At 41.0% G+C, this 22,196-nt stretch overlaps 1 protein-coding gene across 3 annotated transcripts in view; it reads right to left on the reverse strand.

Moving 5' to 3' along the window:
* Positions 1-21,202: 21,202 nt before the first annotated feature.
* Positions 21,203-22,196, reverse strand: part of LOC308086596 (phospholipid transfer protein-like) — a 17,528-nt gene continuing 16,534 nt past the window's right edge. For all 3 annotated transcript variants that reach the window (XM_080430206.1, XM_080430205.1, XM_080430207.1), the window contains one exon: positions 21,203-22,196. This exon is cut by the window's right edge and continues 778 nt beyond it. The gene's annotated coding sequence lies outside the window, so the exon portion shown is untranslated.

A 22,196-nucleotide genomic window follows, 5' to 3' on the forward strand; every position in this document is an offset into this window, starting at 1 on the left:
TTAACGTTACATTATATTCATGATCAATGATTAATTTAGAGCCAATTTAGAGCCAATTTAACAGCAGTTGAGCTTACTTTTAAGTTGTAACTAAGTACAGACAGTTTGCTAGACTGCCAATTTATGGCTCTAGTTAACGTAGACGTTAACGTTAACGTTATTCATAAAACATCAGACAAACGTTGCGTCCGTCATTAGCGTTCTAATAACAGGAACACCATAGACAGCAGTTGTACAAGCCTAGTGAAATGGACATTTCAAGCTCCGTAGTTAGTAGAAGCTAGTAGTTAGTAGATGTTCTAATGTTAGTAGGCTAGCAAATATGATGTAACCGGCTCAGTTTCTTACATTTTGGAACCGGGTCTGAAAACTATCCGGTTCCGGTTCCCAACCCTAGTTGTAGTAGTACTAGTAGCAGCAGCAGCAGCATAACATAGGTTTGTGTTCTAATTCATTCCATGTGTTCATTACATGTTTTCTCCATACTCCAGTACCAGGTCATCCATGTCAGACCAACAATGGAGGCTGCAATAACCTGTGTCTGCTCTCACCTGGAGGGGGCTACAAGTGTGCCTGTCCCACCTATTTCTACTTGGCAGTTGACGGCAAGCAGTGCATGTCCAGCTGCACTGCCAGCCAGGTGATTCTCGATTCACCTTGAGTTCACTTGTGTTACGCTGTATGACTTCATGTACCATGTCTGGTTTTGATCAAATACTTGTTCTAAAGATAAGACTGTGTCTCTCTCATCAGTTTGCTTGTAAGAACTACAAGTGCATTCCGTTGTGGTGGAAGTGTGACACAGTAGTTGACTGTGAGGACCGGTCGGACGAACCCGCAGACTGCCGTGAGTAGAGACTGAAACATTACCTCAATATCATGTTTTTGTTTTACTAAATTCATTGATTAGTTATTGTCTCCGCCAGAGGTGGAGAATTGTCTCCGCCAGAGGTGGAGAGTATGTTTTCGTTCTGTCCCGCTGTGTGTCCCCCCCCCCCCCCCAGCCAAGCTAACATTGGTCAAGCTTCACGTGACACGTGACAATATGTTGTCACCAATGCTTTTGATTGGCTAGCGAGACGCATGACGAAATAAAATGCTATAAATAGGTGTGTTACTTCAAAAAGCCATTTATGTTCTTTGAAGTGAGGTTAATCCGGAACAGTACTGGCGTAGACCTGTGCTCCGAGGAGCACATTCTCTAGTTATTACTGTGTTTACAGTGATTACAGTTATTACTGTGAATTCAAATGTCCTTTGACAGTTTCTGACTCTTGTATTAACTTGTACAAGTTGTATAATGATTGGACAGACGCTCATTCAGCCACATTTGTTCCAGGCCAGTCCTTTTTTCACAGTTTTTACCTTGCCTTGCACACTGCTGGCCATGCATGGCAGATGCTTTGTGTGCTTTTTAGTAATAATAATAACTATAGGCGCTATATAACTTATATAGCCTTTCAAAAACCCAAGGACGCTTTACATCAACAAAAATAAACAAACTATTTGCCAAAAGCCTGAGTGAACAAGTGTCTCTTCAGTGAAAACTTAAGGAGTCCAATGTTGGCGCCTGGCGAATCATGGGGAAAGAGTTCCAGAGGGTCAGGTCTGCGACACTGAAAGCTCTATCCCAGAAGGTTCTAATCTCCATGCATGAGGAGAGACTTCCAGAGGGTTGGCGCTGCCACACTGAAAGCTCTATGGAGGGTCCGCTTATTGGTGTGAGGGATGGAGAGGAGCCCCAAGTCAGAAGACCTCAGGTTCCGTGCTGGAGTGTAATCCTGGAGGAGGTCTGACAGTGAGGCTAGGGCATGGAGAGCTTTATAGGTGAGGAGGAGCAGTTTGTAGGTGGTGCAGAACTTAACCAGAAGACAGTCTGGTGACCCTGGTGTTTGAGGGTAGGGGTGATGTGCTGCCAGGCCTTGGTACAGGTGAGCAGTCATCCAGGCGGGAGGAGATGAAAGCATGGATCAGGGTCTCACCAACAGAGTCTGAGAGTGACGGCCGTAGTCTGGAAAATGTTTTTGAGGTGGACTAAGGCATTTAGATTTGGTAACAGATTTGATATGGGATTGATAGGAGAGGATAGTGTCCAGTATGACACCCAGGTTGGGAACCTCAGGGGATGGAGAGATGGAGTAGCCATCCACATGGAGGAGAAAATCTCCAACCTTCTGAAGCTTTTTTGATCATTGTACATTGTTTTCTTGAGTGTTTTAGTTTTTACTGGACCAAACAGCGGGCTGTTCTTTTCTTGGGGCCGCCTGGAAACCTGTCGAGCGGGGATCCGGCGTTGCCTCGCCGTGCGGGGAACTTTGTGAATGAACTTTGTGAATGATCAGGAGACATGGTTATTCAGTATGCAGGGGGTTCCACTTCAGGGGGTTCCACTTCAAGTCCTTATATCCCTTCCGTGGTCATGGGAAATGTCCGGTCTGTTCTTTGCCAAAACAGAGCTGATACCTTGGTGACGACGATTACCACACAAATGATGCGCAGCTTGCGGAGCTATTTCAGGCAGGCAACTCACGGCAGCACTGATCAGGTGACCAGTCACATGCTCTCTTCTCCTGATCTGGGTGGCTATTTAATCTTCTCTGCCTACCTGTCATTCTGGCTTCTCTACTGGCTGTGCTGCTGTTGCTGCCTCTCTGCTGTCTGTTGCCTTGCCTCGCTGTCTGCTGCTGACCATCAAGTTTGCCATCCCACCGCCTCCCCGGCATCCACCTGTAGGCTCTGTTTCTAGATTCCCCATGGGGGTCTTAATTCATTCCCTGTAATTCTATTTGGCATGTAACATTAATTAAAATGTTCATGCTTACAGTGATTGAAATAAGCCAAGGTACTGTAACTGAAGGTCAAACAAAGTAGCTGAAGGACAAAAAGCAACAGGTTTAACTATAATGAAATTGTAGGTCAAACCAAGTAACTGAAATAAGCCAAGGTAACTGAAGGTCAAACAAAGTAGCTGAAGGTCAAACAAAATAACTGAATGAATCAAAGGTCACTGAAGGACAAATGAACAAACAGAACAAAACAGGCTACATGGGTTCGGGGAGACAGAGGATTTGAATCTCTGCGTGCTCTTTCAAATGAGAGCAACCAGTCCCCCTGACAGTCAGGGCAGAATGAGCTTTTGTAGGTGAGCTCCAGAGAACAGCCAACCCTGGCTGGGGCGGAGACAAAGGGACAACGAATGGGAGCAGGGGAACAGGGCCAGAGGCTGGATCTGTCAATCTGGACAGCTTGAAGTCAATCAACCACTCACTCACAACAGCACCACACTCAGACTCAGACTCACAGCTTCCACCACCAATCATGACCTTATATGGAATACAGAAAAACAACAATATAATACAAGCCACACATAGCACAGAAATATAACCAAAATATAACCACACACAACATAACCATACGGCTAGGGCCGTAACACTATGCCTTATAGATATTTAATAGATCATCAATAGATAATTAATTATGAACAAGCTATTAGTAAATCACTTACTAATGGTTAGTTAGGTATTTGTTAATAGTTTATACATGTTATTGGGACGTTATTCTAAAGTTGAAACTATTCCTCATTTACTCATGTTAGTAAACATGAGTGAAGTATTTGGGGCAGAGGTTTCTCCTAGTGGGAGTGTGTTTGCAAAGTTTCACACTGATTGGTCCAACGGGAGATTAGCTGACACAATCACGGACACACAGACAGGAGCAAACACTTTGGCCATCTGGGCTATTCGGGCCGAAGCAGATGTATTAGTAGAGAGGATCAATGTTCTCTGTAACAGTGAAGCTAATTTATTTTGTAATTTTGTCTTTAGCTCTCCAGACTGAACCAACACACAACACAACAGGTAAACAAAGAACAATTATTATAGATTATAGGCTAATAGATTTATTTTTAATTAAATCTATCTCTCTCTCTCTCTCCATCCATGCATCTTTCTGTCTGTCTGTCCGTCCGTCCGTCCGTCCATGTGTGTGTGCATGCGTCTGTAATAATGCTGTATTGGAACTTCAACAATTCTCTAAATATTTCTCTCTCTCTCTCTCTCTCTCTCTCTCTCTCTCTCTCTCTCTCTCTCTCTCTCTCTCTCTCTCTCTCTCTCTCTCTCTCTCTCTCTCTCTCATTTCAGAGTCTGTGAGGTTGGTGGATGGGACTAGTTTGTGTTCAGGCAGAGTGGAGGTGAAGTCTAATCAGTCGTGGGTCTTAGTGTGTGAAGGTGACTTTGACCAACAGGATGCAGAGGTGGTCTGTAGGGAGCTTGGCTGTGGGGCTCATCCAGTCCTCCAGGGGGCGCTATATGGAGAAGTGAAGGCTCCAATGTGGACCAAAGAGTTCCAGTGTGAAGGCAATGAGTCTGTTCTCCTGGACTGTGGAACCTCAAACTCAACTAGAAACACCTGTTCACCTGACAAGACTGTTGGACTCACATGCTCAGGTAATAATAGTAATACTATTAAACTATTAAAGCTTTTCCAAGCTTAAGGTTACATAGTGCTTTACAAAACAAGTTACAAATTATTTAAAATAAATAATAACAGGGATGTAATTAATGTGACTGCTTTTGCTCAACAGCTATTCCTTAAGCATTTTCGTTTTCTTTTTAATATGAAAGCAGAGAATCATAGCAAAGGAATTAGATATTTGTTTATTATATTGACCCACCAGTTTAGAAAAAAAAGCTAATATAATATGTTCAATTTAGAATCTCTCATTCTGAGAAAAAATGCTCTTCCATTCAGAGAGTAGAATTCAATCTCAGGTCACATCGCGTGAATAACGGTGTGATATTCTTTTTTTTGCCTCTGAGGGGCAATGACCACGGTCTGCCTGAGCTTGCTGCCCGCCATAATCGATCACAAATTATATCAGTATGAAGAAGGCAAGGCATACAAAATACACTGACTCCTGAGGAGATAACAACAAATGTTTTTGGTTTGGTACCCAAAACTGGGTATTATTTGAATAAAAGTAATACTTTGTTTTACTACTTACTGTCTTGTCTCTGTTTAGAGTCGGATGATGTCAGGTTGGTGGAAGGAACAAGTAACTGTACTGGTAAACTCGAGATTAAACACCAGGGAGAATGGAGACCAGTGGATGGTCAGTCTGACTGGAACCTTAAGTCATCATCTGTAGTGTGTAGACAGCTGGACTGTGGCTCTGCTGTTTCAACAGAGATTTATGATTCTTCATATCAACCTGTATGGCGGATTTCATCTTCCTGTGTTGGATCTGAATCTTCACTGAGGGAGTGTGGAACAAATAAGTCTGATATATCCTCTTACAGCTTGGAGGTGAACTGTTCAGGTAACACTAACAATGACTTAAACAATGAATGAAAGAGAGAGAGAGAGAGAAAGAGAGAGAGAGAGAGAGAGAGAGAGAGAGAGAGAGAGAGAGAGAGAGATGAAAGTATTCTTTACAGTCTGTTATTGAATTATCTCTCTCTCTCTCTCTCTCTCTCTCTCTCTCTCTCTCTCTCTCTCTCTCTCTCTTCTCTCTCTCTCTCTCTCTCTCTCTCTCTCTCTCTCTCTCTCTCTCTCTCTCTCCAGAGTCTGTGAGGTTGGTGAATGGGACTAGTTTGTGTTCAGGCAGAGTGGAGGTGAAGTCTAATCAGTCGTGGGTCTCAGTGTGTGAAGGTGACTTTGACCAGCAGGATGCAGAGGTGGTCTGTAGGCAGCTTGACTGTGGGGCTCCTTCAGTCCTCCAGGGGGCGCTCTATGGAAAAGGGAATCATCTTATGTGGACCAAAGAGTTCCAGTGTGAAGGCAATGAGTCTGTTCTCCTCGACTGTGGAACCTCAAACTCAACTAGAAACACCTGCTCACCTGACAAGACTGTTGGACTCACATGTTCAGGTAATAATAGTGGTATTATCATTATACTAGATTTGAAGGCTGTGCAGCCTTCAAATCCAGCCCTATATTGTGCTGATCAGAGCAATGGTCACCGAGTTATGACCATTTGAACTGTTAAACACTGCTGTAACACTTGAAAATAGGAAACATCCGAGCACTCAAAAAATAACGGAGAAGAGGGCGTAAAATCAAGGTACTTTAATCATGTCTACAATGTTTTAAAACATGTTTTGACCAGAACTGGTCTTCATCAGGGCAAGTATGCATCATACTGAATGGTTTTGATCCCAGGCTATGTCAACGGAGAGTTGCACGGATGTTACACAGAAATTTGTGACCGGGCCAGCAGTCTGTGTTGATTGCGTAAACATTGTATTCATTAGGTCACCACTTTTTGTGTGACAGTGTTACACGGCTGATGGTAAACTACAGCTTAGTGATACCATTGTGCGTGGTGACCCTAGGCGGGTGTATGAGTAAGACACAGCAATAGTTTTCACAAACTTCTGCGGTTCCCATATGCTCTGAGTATGTCTAGCATATTTTGTTTGGATTCTTATTTTATGTAGAAAGTAATGCTTGCTTTTTTACAGCTTACATTCTTGTCTCTGTAAAGGTCCTGTCAGGTTGGTGGGAGGAAACAGTAACTGTACTGGTAGACTGGAGATGGAACACAAGGGGGACTGGATACTAGAGTGGAGACCAGTGTATCATTCTGACTGGACCCTGAAGTCAGCATCTGTAGTGTGTAGACAGCTGGACTGTGGCTCTGCTGTTTCAACACAAACAAGTTTGGATTCTATAAATCATCCGGTTTGGTGGTTCACATCTTCCTGTGTTGGATCTGAATCTTCACTGAGGGAGTGTGGAACAACAATGTCTTATACTTCAACTCAAAGACTGGATGTGATCTGTTCAGGTAAGAAACAATGACTTCATCTGTCTGTCTGTCTGTCTGTCTGTCTGTCTGTCTGTCTGTCTGTCTGTCTGTCTGTCTGTCTGTCTGTCTGTCTGTCTGTCTGTCTGTCTGTCTGTCTGTCTGTCTGTCTGTCGTTCTCTCTCTCTGGCCCCAATCCGACAAGCGTTTGCAATTTATCAGCCTGAGCCCAATCTGGGAACCCATCGCCAACTGAAAATGAAAAACAGCGCCCTCTGCTGTTTGTTCTATGTCTGTTGGCTCTGGGAGGACGAAAACGTAGAGCCAGAGCGCAAGGAAACCGGTGTTTTGTGTATGCCTTCAGCGCATCACTTCCGGTTGGTGCGACTATGTTTTCATTCCCACTAACAATATTTCTACACGGAACACTAACACCACTTCTCCCAGAGAACATGGATCGTTTTGGTTATAAGCCCACTTGTTTCTATGATGAAAGAGTAAGTTAAAATGTGAATATCTTTCCGTGGTTTTGTCTGCTCCGCGGACGCTATTGTTAAATTAGTTTCGGTTTGTTTCGAGGGGGGAACGATCGACGGACACGTGAATCCCGCCCACTACATTTGATTGGGTAAAGCGCGGCCCGCTTCCTGATCTGAAGGCACGCCCATGCGCACATGTTATGACGAACCTCACCGACAGATTCCAACGCAGTGCAGAATCTGTTCTTGAGAGATTAGCCTGAGCCTTACCTGAGAACCGACACCAAATCAAAGTAATCTCTCTGATAAGCTCTTTCTCTGATGTGTGCGACTGCACAACTCACTGATATGAACTCTATTGTGCCTTCTGTAACACAAACACAGACAGAACACCCCCCCATGCTACTGAGAGTTAAAATTGCTGTAGGCGTATTAATATAATAACTATATGCCACCAACAAAATTGATCACATATTAATAGGCTACACAGAGTCCCTACAGATGCACATAAGCAATGACATGGCATGCAGTAGAGAATAAAGCCAAATGGGCACATGATCCAGCAGCAAATAAGTAAATAAACAAGTGTCACCAACACAAATGCTCAAAAATATTAAGTGACTGTCCATTACAGACAGAGAGACATGAGCACGTCGTGAAGAATAAAGCCAAGTTATGTGATCTAGTAGCAAATAAGTAATACATGAATGAATAAGTACGTAAGTAAGTAAGTAAGTAAGTAAGTAAGTAAGTATATAAATAAATAAATAAATAAATAAATAAATAAATACAGCCTACCTTTCTTTGATGTGACCTTTGAAGAAGGATGTTTAAAATGTCATATCCCAAAAACATAAATACACATTGAACTGTGTAGGTTTACATCAATTGTATGAGCCTCATTCACTGTTTATTTTGCATCATGAGCACTGTGAAAAATAATAATCATACCCAGTAAAAGATTCTCACACCCAAATTGTGTAATTAATGACGACTCATTGACGTGTGTGTGTGTGTGTGTGTGTGTGTGTGTGTGTGTGTGTGTGTGTGTGTGTGTGTGTGTGTGTGTGTGTGTGTGTGTGTGTGTGTGTGTGTGTGTGTGTGTGTGTGTGTGTGTGTGTGTTTGTGTGCATGTGAGACAGAGTGTGTAAACAAGTATACATCAGGTATGTCTTTCTCTCTCTCTCTCTCTCTCTCTCTCTCTCTCTCTCTCTCTCTCTCTCTCTCTCTCTCTCTCTCTCTCTCTCTCTCTCTCTCTCTCTCTCTCTCTCTAGAGTCTGTGAGGTTAGTGAATGGGACTAGTTCATGTTCAGGCAGAGTGGAGGTGAAGTCTAATCAGTCGTGGGTCTCAGTGTGTGAAGGTGACTTTGACCAGCCGGATGCAGAGGTGGTCTGTAGGCAACTTGGCTGTGGGGCTCCTTCAGTCCTCCAGGGGGCGCTCTATGGAAAAGTCAGGGCTCCAATGTGGACCAAAGAGTTCCAGTGTGAAGGCAACGAGTCTGTTCTCCTGGACTGTGGAACCTCAGACTCAACTAGAGACACCTGCTCACCTGACAAGACTGTTGGACTCACCTGCTCAGGTAATAATAATGACTAATAATAGTAATTATAAATATAGCACCTAGCAGCATAACGGGGGCCAACAATATGCAATATGCACAATAAGCTAATGAGCAACAGAATATACTCAAATTGCGTTTGAGAGAAAGAAGACCGCGATTAACAGATGACCATTGGAAACTTGCTGAGGGATTGTGGGTATTGTAGTCTGTCTCTTTTATGATTTACATGTAATGGCAGATTTCTAACTAGTGTTAAAACGTTGCCAATGAGTGTACTTCATCTGCGATGCGATGCGAGAGTGCGGTCTAGCCAACACCAACTCGGGACACCTAAATCGTTGCCCTCCACACTCTCCTATCTAACATCAGGTGCTTGAGCTCTCCGATGTTGTTAGCTAAGATGTAGCGCCGCAATGCATCTACGTAGGTGGTGCGCTTCTTGCCTTTCCTGGCTTTGCCCTGGGTTGGCTCCCATAGTGTCTGTTTGCTTGTCTCTAGTTCCGGGTGCCTGACGCAGTGCCCTGCCAGCCTCATCCTTCTCTTCTGACTTTGTCTGTGACCCGTGGTAGGTTCCCATAGAGGACCACATTTCTGATGTGTTCCGTCCATGTGACACCTAGTGCCATTCGTAGCATTCTTGTGTAGACTCCACCCAGGGCCCTTTCCTGTTGTGCTGTGAGGGTCCATGTCTCAGCCCCATACAGCAGTACTGACTCCGCTGTAGCTACGAACAGCCGCCTCATGAGGTATTCTCCCATGTCTGATTTCCACACTCTCCTCATCCCATGCATGGCATTCCAGGCAAGTGCCCTCCGAACCTTAGACAACATATACTGTAGATGTATGTAATGTATTTGCACAAAGATTGATTGGTCCATAATGCTGTGTTCACACCAAAGGGAAGCTGAACAATGAATCAGCTTTTATTTTCAATGTTGTCTCTATATGCAAATCAGCTTTTTATATTTTTTGATGAGCTTTTAAAAGCGTAAATAGAAAAGCGTGCTTTTTTTCTCCCCAGATCTCATCCTTGAAGCTGCTTTTTTTTGCCTTTCGAGCCGTCAGCTTTTTAAAGCTGAATTCTAGCCAATCAGAGCACAGCATGATCTGAGTAGGCGGGGACTAGCTCATTCAGCCCCAAAAAATCAACTCTTGTCTCTCAGCAGACACGGAGATGGGGTTTCCGAAAGAAAATCATTTTTTTTAAATAACGGCTGTATATGTAATATTAATGGTGATTTAGCAAGAACATGGCATATTTATGGTCTGAAATAAAAGGATATGTGACCAACAAGCATAAGGGAGTATTTGCCTTTTTATGAAGCCACACCCACTACAATATGCATTCACACATGGTAGCTTCATTTTTCATGCTTCATGCTTCATGTTTCTTCAACTTTTAGATATTGGTCCATATGTTGTGTGTACAAATGTTTGTACAAATTGCTGAAAAACAAAAAAGAATACTATGAGGAGTAGGGATTTAGGAGTGGAGCTAGCTCTGTTTCATAGTGTTAACGCTATTTGACTCTTCGGGCATTGTTTTCTCTCGACTTTTGTAAAAAATTAAGAATACACTTTCGCTACTCACCAAAACAAAGACGGTTTTAAGGTGTTGAAAGCCAACTGTCCTCGGTGGAAAGACTCTAAAGCTAGGTTTCCATCGCACCGATTTTGGCCCGACTCGGCGTCGAGAAGCGTTGGATATCGTAGTTCAGTCGGTTAGGGGGTCCGCGACCGACGCCAAGGGGTCCGCCTTGACCTAATCGTCCAACTCCGGGGCGACCGAACTTGTTCAGTCTTTGCCAGACTGGAAGAGCGCAGGAGTAGAGAAGAGGGGGGGGCGAGAGGGGTAAAGGTTTGATCAACGCTGCCTTCGAGGTTGCCAGATTCTGACTGTGAGTGAAACCAGCGACCAGGTCTATGAAAACCTACATTCACTGTTTCTCTCTCTCCCCGTCTCTCAAAGCGAGCGAGCGAGAGAGAGAGAGAGAATAAGCCTACGTTTGCACTCACAATTGTTTGTCTGAAGATCCATTCTATATGTCATGTTATGGTTTAAACTTTTAAGGACAGCTCAGTTCAGATGGCTCTGACTTGCGCTGGGCTATATGACCTACTTTTGCGCTGTGTACTGGAATGATGTAATTAATTATTTGGGAGCAGGTGTGTAAGATTCCAATAGTATAAACATTTTAAATGGCTTTCATATACTCTTAATATATTTTTTCAAATGAGATTTGGCCTTATAGATCAAAATGTGCTCAGTTTTGGCTATTTTCTGGATGTTAATTTCAATAAATGAATTAATTTATTTATTTTTCGGTTTAAAAATATGTCGTGTACACGTCAGCAGTGGTGTAAAAAGTACACAAATGTTTTAAAAAGTACCAATACTGCAATAATGTAGATGTACTGAGTCTGTTACAAGTAAAAGACTGGAATTAAAAATGTACTTGAGTAAAAGTACTAAAGCTTTTAGATCGGCTATCTTCAAATAGCCTAGGTATAAAATAGGGCTAAAGTGGTTAATAATGATGTAATTTATATCTGCAAAGTAACTAGTAACTAAAAATTTCAAATAATTGTAGTGGAGTAAAAGTACAATATTTGCCACTTAGATGTAGTGGAGTAGAGAATTAAAGTATAGACAATTGGAAATACTCCAGTAAAGTAAAAGTGCCTCAAAATTGTACTTAAGTACAGTACTTGAGTAAATGTACTAGTTACTTTTAACACCACTGCACGTCAGTGAAGAAAAAACGCTGGGAACATACCTATTTACAAGCGACGTTGCAGGGAAACAAGCCCAAAGTCACTTATAATAAACAGACCTGGCAACACTGGCAGGCTAGGTTGAAAGCTATAATGCATTAGCACATCAATGGGCACGTCGGCTGACAGTTTGTGCTGAACTAAATGCCAACTTTTGCCAACCGACTACCAGTCTGTTGTAGTCTGTTGTAGTCTGAAATAGTCTGTTTGATGGAGAGTCACCTTAAAATACACTTTTGGCCTGAAAATAAAATATTCCACCGGACGGAAAAATGTATTTGTTACTCCAGTCACCTAGATCTTATATCTGGTCAATGGACTTTTTCTATTGACATAATCGATTGCCACTCATGATATAGATAGAGGCATATTGTAACCATAGATATATATAAAGGCTAGATGACTCACCCGCGCTGCTGGCCAATGGAGTACGACGTTGCCACATGGCGGCCATCTTGGGACGGTCATTCATAACATTATGTCTATGGTGCATATGCTTTGAAATAACCATAGCGTGCTCAATTTTCATCCGATTTTCAAACGGTTTGGTGTGTTGTAAACACCAAAGATGTATTTATGATACTGCATATTTAATGTTATTTAAAAAAAAAAACATGATTATAATTATAAGTATGCAGTATCATAACTACATATTTGGTGTTTACAAAACACCAAACCGTTTGAAAATCGGATGAAAATTGAGCACGCTATGGTTATTTCAAAGTACATGCACCATAGACATAATGTTATGAATGACTGTTGCAAGATGGCCGCGGTTGAGCTACGCTTGCGACGCCCCCTTGAGCCATCTAGCCTTTATATATATCTATGATTGTAACCACGTTTCATGGTTGTAGTTTCTAACAAGGGATTTTATATGCCTGATCGAATGTTGCATTTTCAGTTGAATGCTACAGTGCGCCGATTGGGCCAATGGACCCTTCGCTAAACCCCACCCCAAAAGCGATTGTCCAATGCCAGCTTAGCAACCGTTGTTAGCCTGGCATAGGTCTGGCAAACTTTCGTCACCTGCCATAGCTGTCAATGTTACATCGCCCGCACACACACAATCATTTGCAACATAATGGCAAGAATAGGAATACCACGATAACGTAATGGTGACTATGAACCACTTACCCAAACCCGTTGGAGGCTGCTTTTCCCAAGCTGAAATCTGCACTTAAACTGCAAGGCTTCATGGCTGTGTTGTTGAACACATACACAGCATAACGTCGGGAAAGTTAGACGACTCACTCGCCCAGGTGGTGTCAATAGTAGGCTACTAATCACCGTAATCGTAACAAAATTCAGAATCACAGCGCTGCCTGTTTCGGATTCCACACGTTAAAGTATATTAATTCATTTGTTCGTCTATTTATTAACTGCGTCTGCTACTGCAGTCCCTGCGGTACATGAAAACTCCTGTTACAGTCAAGAATCACCTTCAACCTGGTGTTTGCACTTTCTCCATTTACGTCCGTACATCTATATAAACGTTCAGATATTAAATATAAAGTGCTTACCCCATGGCCACGGATGTTACAATTATGCACGGGACTCTCAAAAGTACCCGTATATTCTATATTGTTCAATGAAAAGCATTTTAATCCGATAAATGGCCATTCTACTCTCATCTCATAATGTATTCGAGTACAATACACCTACCAACCGATAGGGTCACTCAGTTGAAAGCTTATGGAGAAAATGGCCACCGATCAGATTAAAATGCTTTTTATTGAACAATACGGATGATACAGGTATTTCTGAGAGCCCGTATATACATGTAACATCAGTGGCCATGGGATAAGCACTTTATATTTGAAATATGAACGTTTATGTAGATGTACGGGCCATAAATGGAGAAAGTGCAAACACCAGGTTGAAGTTCATCCATGACGGTCGTGACAGTCGACCGTCGTGTATCCATGGCTATTACTCCCTCTAACATTTCCCATGTTTTTAGTTTATTGAAATAATGTCATGCACATTTGTCCAGTGCATAGCCTACTGCAGGCCTTGTTGACTAGATTTAGAAGAGATTTGGAAGCTCTTGCTCCTGAAATGATCGATTATTTTTAAGGGGAAAAGCCATCATTTAACATGCAAGTCCATGGGTGAGAAGCAGAGATTGCCAGGCGCTGCCAGGCCTGGGTGTGACTAACTTCGCACCACCAGTCACAGAGTGGAGTGGGTGGGGCTTAGCGAAGGGTCCATTGGAGTAAGATTTTTTTCAGTGATGTTTTCAGTGTTCGACACTGTGTGAGCCAACCCAGTGCATGGCCAGGAAAGGAAAGGGGTGCACCACCTACATAGATGCACAGTTTTTATTGGCTCATGGAGGCTTCATTTCACTTGCAAACTACTTATCTCAACTGGGATTTTAGATATTTTCCATGGTTTGTGTGTAGAACGTTTTGCACATATTGCTCAATTTAAGCATTTTTATATTTAAAAAAAAAACGTGGCGGAAGATCTAAGAGGCAGATTTCATGGGTCAACGTGGCAAATGTGTTGCTCATGAGGATATGCTTAAGATAACAAATACGTTATGTGTGGCTATGCACTTTGTAACCTTGTTTGGAAACATTTATTAGGGGGCAAGGCACATAAGTGTTACAGGAACATAATATGGATGAGATAAATATAAAAAAGTATCAAATTAAAACAAAAAGGAGGCATAAAAAGAGATAGGCATTGTTAGAATAAGCAGTAATTAGAATGTAAAATAAATAAAAAGGCCTCAACATAAAAGTAGATTTTCAGAAGTGATTTAATAGATGACACTGATTTTGCTAATTACAATTTTGGTTTGGATTGTTATTTTATCATTAAAGTTAAAAGTAATAGTATGTTTTATACTACTTACTCTGTTGTCTCTTTACATACAGAGCCTGATGATGTCAGGTTGGTGGGAGAAACCAGTAACTGTACTGGTAGACTGGAGATGAAACACCAGGGAGACTGGAGACCAGTGGATGGTCAGTCTGACTGGAACCTACAGTCATCTTCTGTAGTGTGTAGACAGCTGGACTGTGGTTCTGCTGTTTCAACACAAAGGAGTTCTGGTTCTACAGTTCAACCTGTATGGAAGATTCCATGTTCCAGTGTTGGGCCTAAGTCTTCACTGAGAGAGTGTGGGACACAGTCGTCTCAATATTCCATATTGAGAGACTGGAGGTGATCTGTTCAGGTAACACAAACAGTGGGCCTCATTCACCAATTTTTTACCTAAGCAAAGTCTAGTCAGATTCATGACATCCATGACCGCAGGGTTGTTTGTAACTGGGTTCTTATAATGATGAATCCCATATCCTCTAGGGATGGGCATTTGGACCTTTTGACCTACAGTATGACATCATATTAATAAATACATTTGTGTCTTACGTGTGGGCAGTTCAAATAGAGCCTAAAACATATATTGTAACTTACACATTAGGTATGTTACAATACAGTGCGGCTGTTTTCTTCTCTTCAAATGTGTTTATTTTCATTTTATTTTTTAGGTATTGTAAAATATGTTTTCAGGAACAATTAAGTGATGCATTCCATTAATATACTGTTAATTTTTTGAGTTGGGCTCAGGCCGGGTCTGTTCGGGTTGGAATTAAATGTTCAGGCCTGAGAACTTGAATGACAACAATTATTTTAAAATATATTACGAATATTATTGTAATTCAAATCCTATGATACAACTGTAGAAAATAAAATGCAATAACTAATTATTTTTGCGCAAACATGTCAGCACACAAAAGTGTGCTCTTGAGAGTGTTTTGATTCTGTTTTCCCCTAAAAACAAATCGCAGCTATGAAAACATTGGTGAATGTCAGAATCTTAGTGAAAACTGTATGAGTGGATATTAAGAAAATAATTATTCTTAATAATTGTTGGTGAATGAGGTCCAGTAACTTCAACAATGACAGCAATCTGTACAGTCCTACTGTACTATCCATCTATCTGTCTGTCTGTCTGTCCGTCCGTCCATGTGTGTGTGCATGCGTCTGTTTTTGTAGTAATGCGGTATTGGAACAACAATTCTCTAAATATGTTAAATATGCTCTCTCTCTCTCTCTCTCTCTCTCTCTCTCTCTCTCTCTCTCTCTCTATCTCTCTCTCTCTCTCTCTTCAGAATCTGTGAGGTTGGTGAATGGGACTAGTTTGTGTTCAGGGAGAGTGGAGGTGAAATCTGATCAGTCGTGGGTCTCAGTGTGTGAAGATGACTTTGACCACCAGGATGCAGAGGTGGTCTGTAGGCAGCTTGGCTGTGGGGCTCCTTCTGTCCTCCAGGGGGCGCTCTATGGAGAAGTGAAGGCTCCAATGTGGACCAAAGAGTTCCAGTGCAAAGGCAATGAGTCTGTTCTCCTGGACTGTGGAACTTCAGGTTCTACTAGAAACACCTGCTCATCTGATAAGACTGTTAGACTCACCTGCTCAGGTAATACTTTTAATAAACTTGATCTGTACAGCACTTTTCCAAACAAAGTTTCAGAAGAGAAGAGGTTTGGTGTAAATGGAAAAAAAAGAGGGGGCTTAGTATAGACCCCTGGGGGAATCAGTTAATGAAGGATGCAAGGGGTGATTGTATATCTGATAATCACCCTGAAGGGTTTTATTTCTCAACAATGACCGGCTGGCCGTCAATTATCCTGCTTATTACACGTCTACTTAATATATTAATTAATAAATTGACCCAAAAGTACAAAACAAAACAAAGTATTTCCTTGCTTACGGTATGAAAGTATTCCATAAGTGTTGCGCTGGGCGGACATGGTCGCCTCGGGAAAAAAGGAAGTGTTGATCAAATAGAATACATTTTCGGTTACTGCATTGTTTATTTCTCAATTCAAATGTTTTCAAAAACATTCTTGAGAGCAAAGTTTAGCTGTAAATAACATTGCGTATTTGTTTACATGGCTGTCATGTTGGATACAGCACAAAATTAAGCAGCGCAGCAGGTGCTCTGAGTCTTTGATTATAGACAGCGGCCTGTGATAGAGCTCATCGGTCATTATACAGAAATAACACACCACTGAATTCAGTGATTGACCAATCAGAATCAAGCATTCAACCAAGCCGTGTAATAAATATGATTAAAGTGGTTAAAACAAATGGAAGACAAGCGAGGATACAATAAGAAGATAAAATACTGTAAATTAAATGGCCTAAACATAAAAGTAAGTTTTCAGAAAAGATAAATAGGTAAAAGACAAACTACTTTTGTTTTTTATTATTATTATAATTATTATTTATCAATTTTTTCAAATTAATACAACGTGTTTATGTCCATGCTAATGTCTTGCGAGCGTAGGGCGAGCGTCAACAAACAATAAACAACAATTGACCATGCCTACCAAGTGTGTCAACAGATCGCATCCTTGAACGACAGAGAAATGCAAATTCAACACACTTTCATTCTGCCTTCACTAGTCCATATTATATCAATACCTTGTTTATGAGATACTGGACAAACGTCACAGCAACATTGATAAACAGCTAAGCAAAACAACAAGGTGTATTGAACAAATTACTTTACATATTGAAATAAAAATGTGTTTTAACAATCTAAAAAAGTTAATAGGATAAACAGCATCAATGTGTTGTGACATGATGCGGATTTTGAGTATCTATAGTGTATTCATTTAGAATGTTCAACCAAAGCATAAAAGATGCCTTCAAACTCACCAGCTGTTGGGCGAAGTACCCCATCATCTGTTAATACAACACCACCAACAATTAAACGGTCTAAATGGTCTAAATGGTCTGTTACTCTCTTGTCTCTGTACAGAGTCTGAAGCAGTCAGGTTGGTGGGTGGAACCAGTGACTGTACTGGTAGACTGGAGATGAAACACCAGAAAGAGTGGAAACCAGTGGATGGTCAGTCTGACTGGAACCTGAAGTCATCATTTGTAGTGTGTAGACAGCTGGACTGTGGCTCTGCTGTTTCAACACAAAGGATTTCTGGTTCTACAGTTCAACCTGTATGGTGGATTACAACTTCCTGTGTTGGATCTGAATCTTCACTGAGGGAGTGTGGAACAAAGATGTCTCATAATTCCACTGTCAGTCTGGAGATTGTCTGTTCAGGTAACACAAACAATAACATAGATATATCTGTCCATCCGTCTGTCTGTCTGTCTGTCTGTCTGTCTGTCTGTCTGTCTGTCTGTCTGTCTGTCTGTCTGTCTGTCTGTCTGTCTGTCTGTCTGTCTGTCTGTCTGTCTGTCTGTCTGTCTGTCTGTCTGTCTGTCTGTCTGTCTGTGTGTCTGTCCATCCGTCCGTCCGTTTGTCTATCTATCTTAAACATGGAAATACAGGGTGTTTCTTTCAATTTAATTTAACTTGTTTTAGCATAATCTATTTCAGCATAAGAGTAAAAGTAACAATATTGACAATAATAGCTAGTATAAACTTTAACAAATGCATGTTTTTCAACCACAGATAAATATGACTAATGAATAATGGCCCACTGTACTTCTAATGCGTCTGTAAATATAATGTGTTCTACACGTCATTTTTTAATGTGGGTTATAGACCCCTAGATCTAGATCTTCAGAATAGTTTACTCTGACATTTTTATAATCTTTCCAAGATGTTTGACCTGTAACTTTGGTTTCATCTCATTGTCTAGGCCTACCTTGTTTAAATATAATATTTCATCCAATCACCTTTGTCTTGTTACAGATCTGCTGTTTAAGCCAAACATCACCGTCCTTCCCTTCAGAGACAGGGTTTCTGAGGGCAGGCAGGTGTTTGAAGGTTCAAACTTTACCATAAGCTGTTCCGTCCAGCCACAGTACCCAGGAGGTTCATTCCACCTCACATTCACTGGATCCAACGCAACACACAACCGCACCCAGCCAGCTGCCAATCACTCTGCCAACTTCCTGTTTCCTGCAGCAGACCACACCCACCTCGGAAAATACAGCTGTGTTTATCACATCAATGTTGTTATAAATCACACCAATGCTTTTTCTCATTACTTTTCCTCTGAGAGCAAGTTCCTCTCTCTCACAGTCACTATCACAGGTAACCTGAATGAAATGGACTTTTCAACTCACAAAATGAAACCCATGATTCAATCAAATATGGAAGTTATATATATATTTTTTTCTTGTTAACTCATTGACTGCCAGAGTTAAAACATTGTCTATACCTGCCCTTGCCAGCGATTCCGAGCGTTTTCACTAACCTTTTCACTAACCACATGACGAGTGACTCGTCAATGGCGGTGAGCCTTGGGTGACATGACGAATATATTCATCAATGGCAGTCAATGAGTTAAGAGCTGTTCCTGATATGATGTTTGGTAACATTTTCATTCCAACATATTTTTCTCACACAGTCCCTCTTCTGACATCTGACATCATCAGAGTTACAGTCCCAGTGCTGCTGCTTTTGATACTGTGGATCGGTGCCCTCTGTCGTCTATGGAGGGTAATGCATATGTATTCAATACAAGACTAGAATATAAAAGACAGTTAAACCAGAGTTAAAGTGTGTTTCGTACTACAACAAACACAAATTAGATATAGGAGGGGTTTCAACCACAGTGACACACATTTAAAAATTAAATGATACTAAATAAAAATATCCAATATGTGAGAAAAATGAAGCTCTGAAATGAGCATCACAGATTGTAGTAAATGTTACTCTAAGGCTTGTAGAGTAACAGCTGCAAGCGCCTAAGCAACGATTTATCGATGCCGACATACAGAGAGTTAAAGTAGTCTAATCTTGATGAAATGAATGCATGGATAACCCTCTCGAGGTCATTTTGAGAGAGATAGGTGAAAGAAGCTGGTTTTGACAACAGAGCTAAATTGCTTTCAATTTGAAGGCTGCATGAAAAGTGACACCAAGGTTTTTGTTTTGTTTTTACAGAGGAGTGAGTGTTAGAGCTAAGGGGACCTAGGATGACGGGATGGGAGAGTCGAGGCCGAAAATGATGATTTCTGTCTTACTGTCATTCAGATAATGAAAGCCCATAGGCCCGTAGGCCTTAGCCTCAGAGACCTCAGAGACGAGGGGCTCTATTCTGTGGCACGCTATACCCCTACCATTAACCTTTACCCGTGATTTTCTACCCATTACCCGTTAAATACGGATAAGGGAGCTGGCGCTGTCCCTATACGCTATTCTGCACCTGCTATACCCGTTCTCCATTATGCCGATACCGTTATTTGCGGGTGAAGGCGTGCCCATGGGCGTGTTGTTGCTATATCCCAAAAATTGGGTGCGGCTTTGGGAAAGCGCACAGCGGATTCTAAAACCACCCGCAAGAGCGCACAGTCTGCAATGGATTCGTGGAGACGGCCAGGACGCACAGTGCGCACCTCTCTCTACTAAGCAATTATTGTCAACAAATATTCTGATTCTAATTTTACTATAATCAGCAGAAGTGAGGGTGTCAATTCCTTGTGTCAATTGTATTTATATAAGATGATAGTCTATTTAAAGAAGACAATTTGTGCATCGCGCAATGCAATGCTCCAATTGACACACGTCAGTTTTATTCATCGATTACGCAGGAAATAATGAACTGATTACAAAAATATAAAATTCTCTCTAATCAGTAACATGTAGGTGATACTTATGTCTATCAAATGTGGTTTTATTGAAAGGCAATCAAAGTCCAGAGCTTAGAACATTGGGTATGTGTGCTTCATGTAAAATCTCCTCAGTGCGGCTGCAGAGTTGTTGTGGCTTATAATAATCAGACCAGGCAACACTGCAGACAGGGAGATAGGAGAGCGTATATTGGATTGGGGATATATATATATAAGCGCAGTCTTCTCTTAAGGGTAATTGCATCTGGCACAGTGATTGGTTTTATCATTGTAACGCCCAAACCACACCTATGCATTAACGGGTAGCGCAGGTGTTTAGCTGGTAAGGGAGGTGTCCCGGAGTAGCAACTTTTGCGGGGGAACGCCCCTTGCCTAGTCCTAAATCCGATATTAGTGGCTTTAGCAACTTGAACCTGGCATGGGGCCCTGGGCCTATTGAGTTGGAATAGCATTCAGTATGCACTTTAGAGATGAATACACAGATGTCCTTCTCTCATTCCAACTTTGTATTGAATTAATCATCAAATAACAAATAACAAACATAACTTAACTAAATTCCCTTTCTTTTTAGAGACTTAGACTTTTTCTTATTTAAGTAAACCAGATGTGATTCAGTGACTTAAAGTTGGGTGTTTCTGTGTTTCCCCAGGCCATCAGAGGGCAGAATGCAGGAGTGGCGAACACAGAGAGGGTTTATTATAATGTAATAAGGGAGAACATTGAGATAGATTATTATAATGTTGTTGGTTCTGATGGTGAAGCTGGACCAAGTGAAGAGGAAGAATACCACCTGTACACAGAAATAGATCTCCAAGGAGGTGCTGACGCCGGGCAGAGTGAAGAGGAAGAATACCACCAGTATGAAGAGGTGGATCTCTAAGGAGATAATGAAACTAGACCCAGTGAAGGGGCAGGAGTCCATGAGTTGGAACTCCAAGGAGCTCATCTCACATCCATCACATAACTGTACAACACCTCAGACAATATTTGAACATATATGTTTTAACCCTTTATTTAACCAGGAGAAAACCCAGATATTAAAAAATATATTTTACAAGGGAGACCTAATTTACAATGTCACAATTAAATCAATCCATGGAGATACTATTACTCAGGAAAAATGGCCCAGGTGTCATCACTCAAGGAATCTGACTTAATACTGGAGACTACAAACTCAGCCGTGTTGGTGAGAGTGTTTAAGCACCTCAGCCAATTCATGTTGCATCTAGGATCCTGATTTCATTGATCCTAGATTTTTTAAATTGATCTAACTTATATTGTTATAATCATAATTAGTTAGGTGGGGAAAAAAATCATCACAAACAGGTTGATGCTCTGAAGGATCTTTAATGTGCAAATAAGCAAGCAAGCAAAGTTTCAGCCAATCTTTCGAAAAAATAATAAAAGTGAGTGATGTCTGCAACTATCCATTATTTTCTTAGCGATTAATCTATCGATTACTTCTTCGATTAATTGAATAATCTAAACACATCTTTTTCTGGTAATTTTTGTTATGTTTGTTATAATTCTTTTTCATATATCAACGAATTGATGCAAAAAAATCAATTTCTTTCATATAATTGACTTATTAGTCTGATTAACCACTTAAGCCTTGTTTAAAAGCTTGTCGTACAACAGTGTTGCACTATTTACTTTATTAAAAAATATGTTTGTACTAACTGTTGCAGCCTTATGTAACGTGATTTTACAATAGGGTAAACTAGTGACATTATTATTTGTGGAAGGTAACTAAGTACATTTACTCAAGTACAATGTTGAGGTACATTTTTGTTATACTGTCTAAATTCCTACTCTTATAGAGGCAAATGTTGTATTTTGTAATCCATTATAATTATTTGAAAACTTTAGTTTCAAGTTACTTTGTAGTTTTAGATTCTTATTACAAAACATACATTAACCAAATAAGCAACATTGCATTTTTTACTTTTAGTACTTTGGGTATAATGCCAGTCGTTTTGTATTTTGACTCAAGTCAAATTTTGAATCCACACATTTTACATTTCATAATTCTTCATTGTGGTATTGCTACTTTTACTTACAAAAAACAA

The sequence above is a fragment of the Gymnoscopelus braueri genome (assembly GCF_963280865.1).
Source record: "Gymnoscopelus braueri genome assembly, chromosome: 6".
NCBI lineage: Eukaryota > Metazoa > Chordata > Actinopteri > Myctophiformes > Myctophidae > Gymnoscopelus > Gymnoscopelus braueri.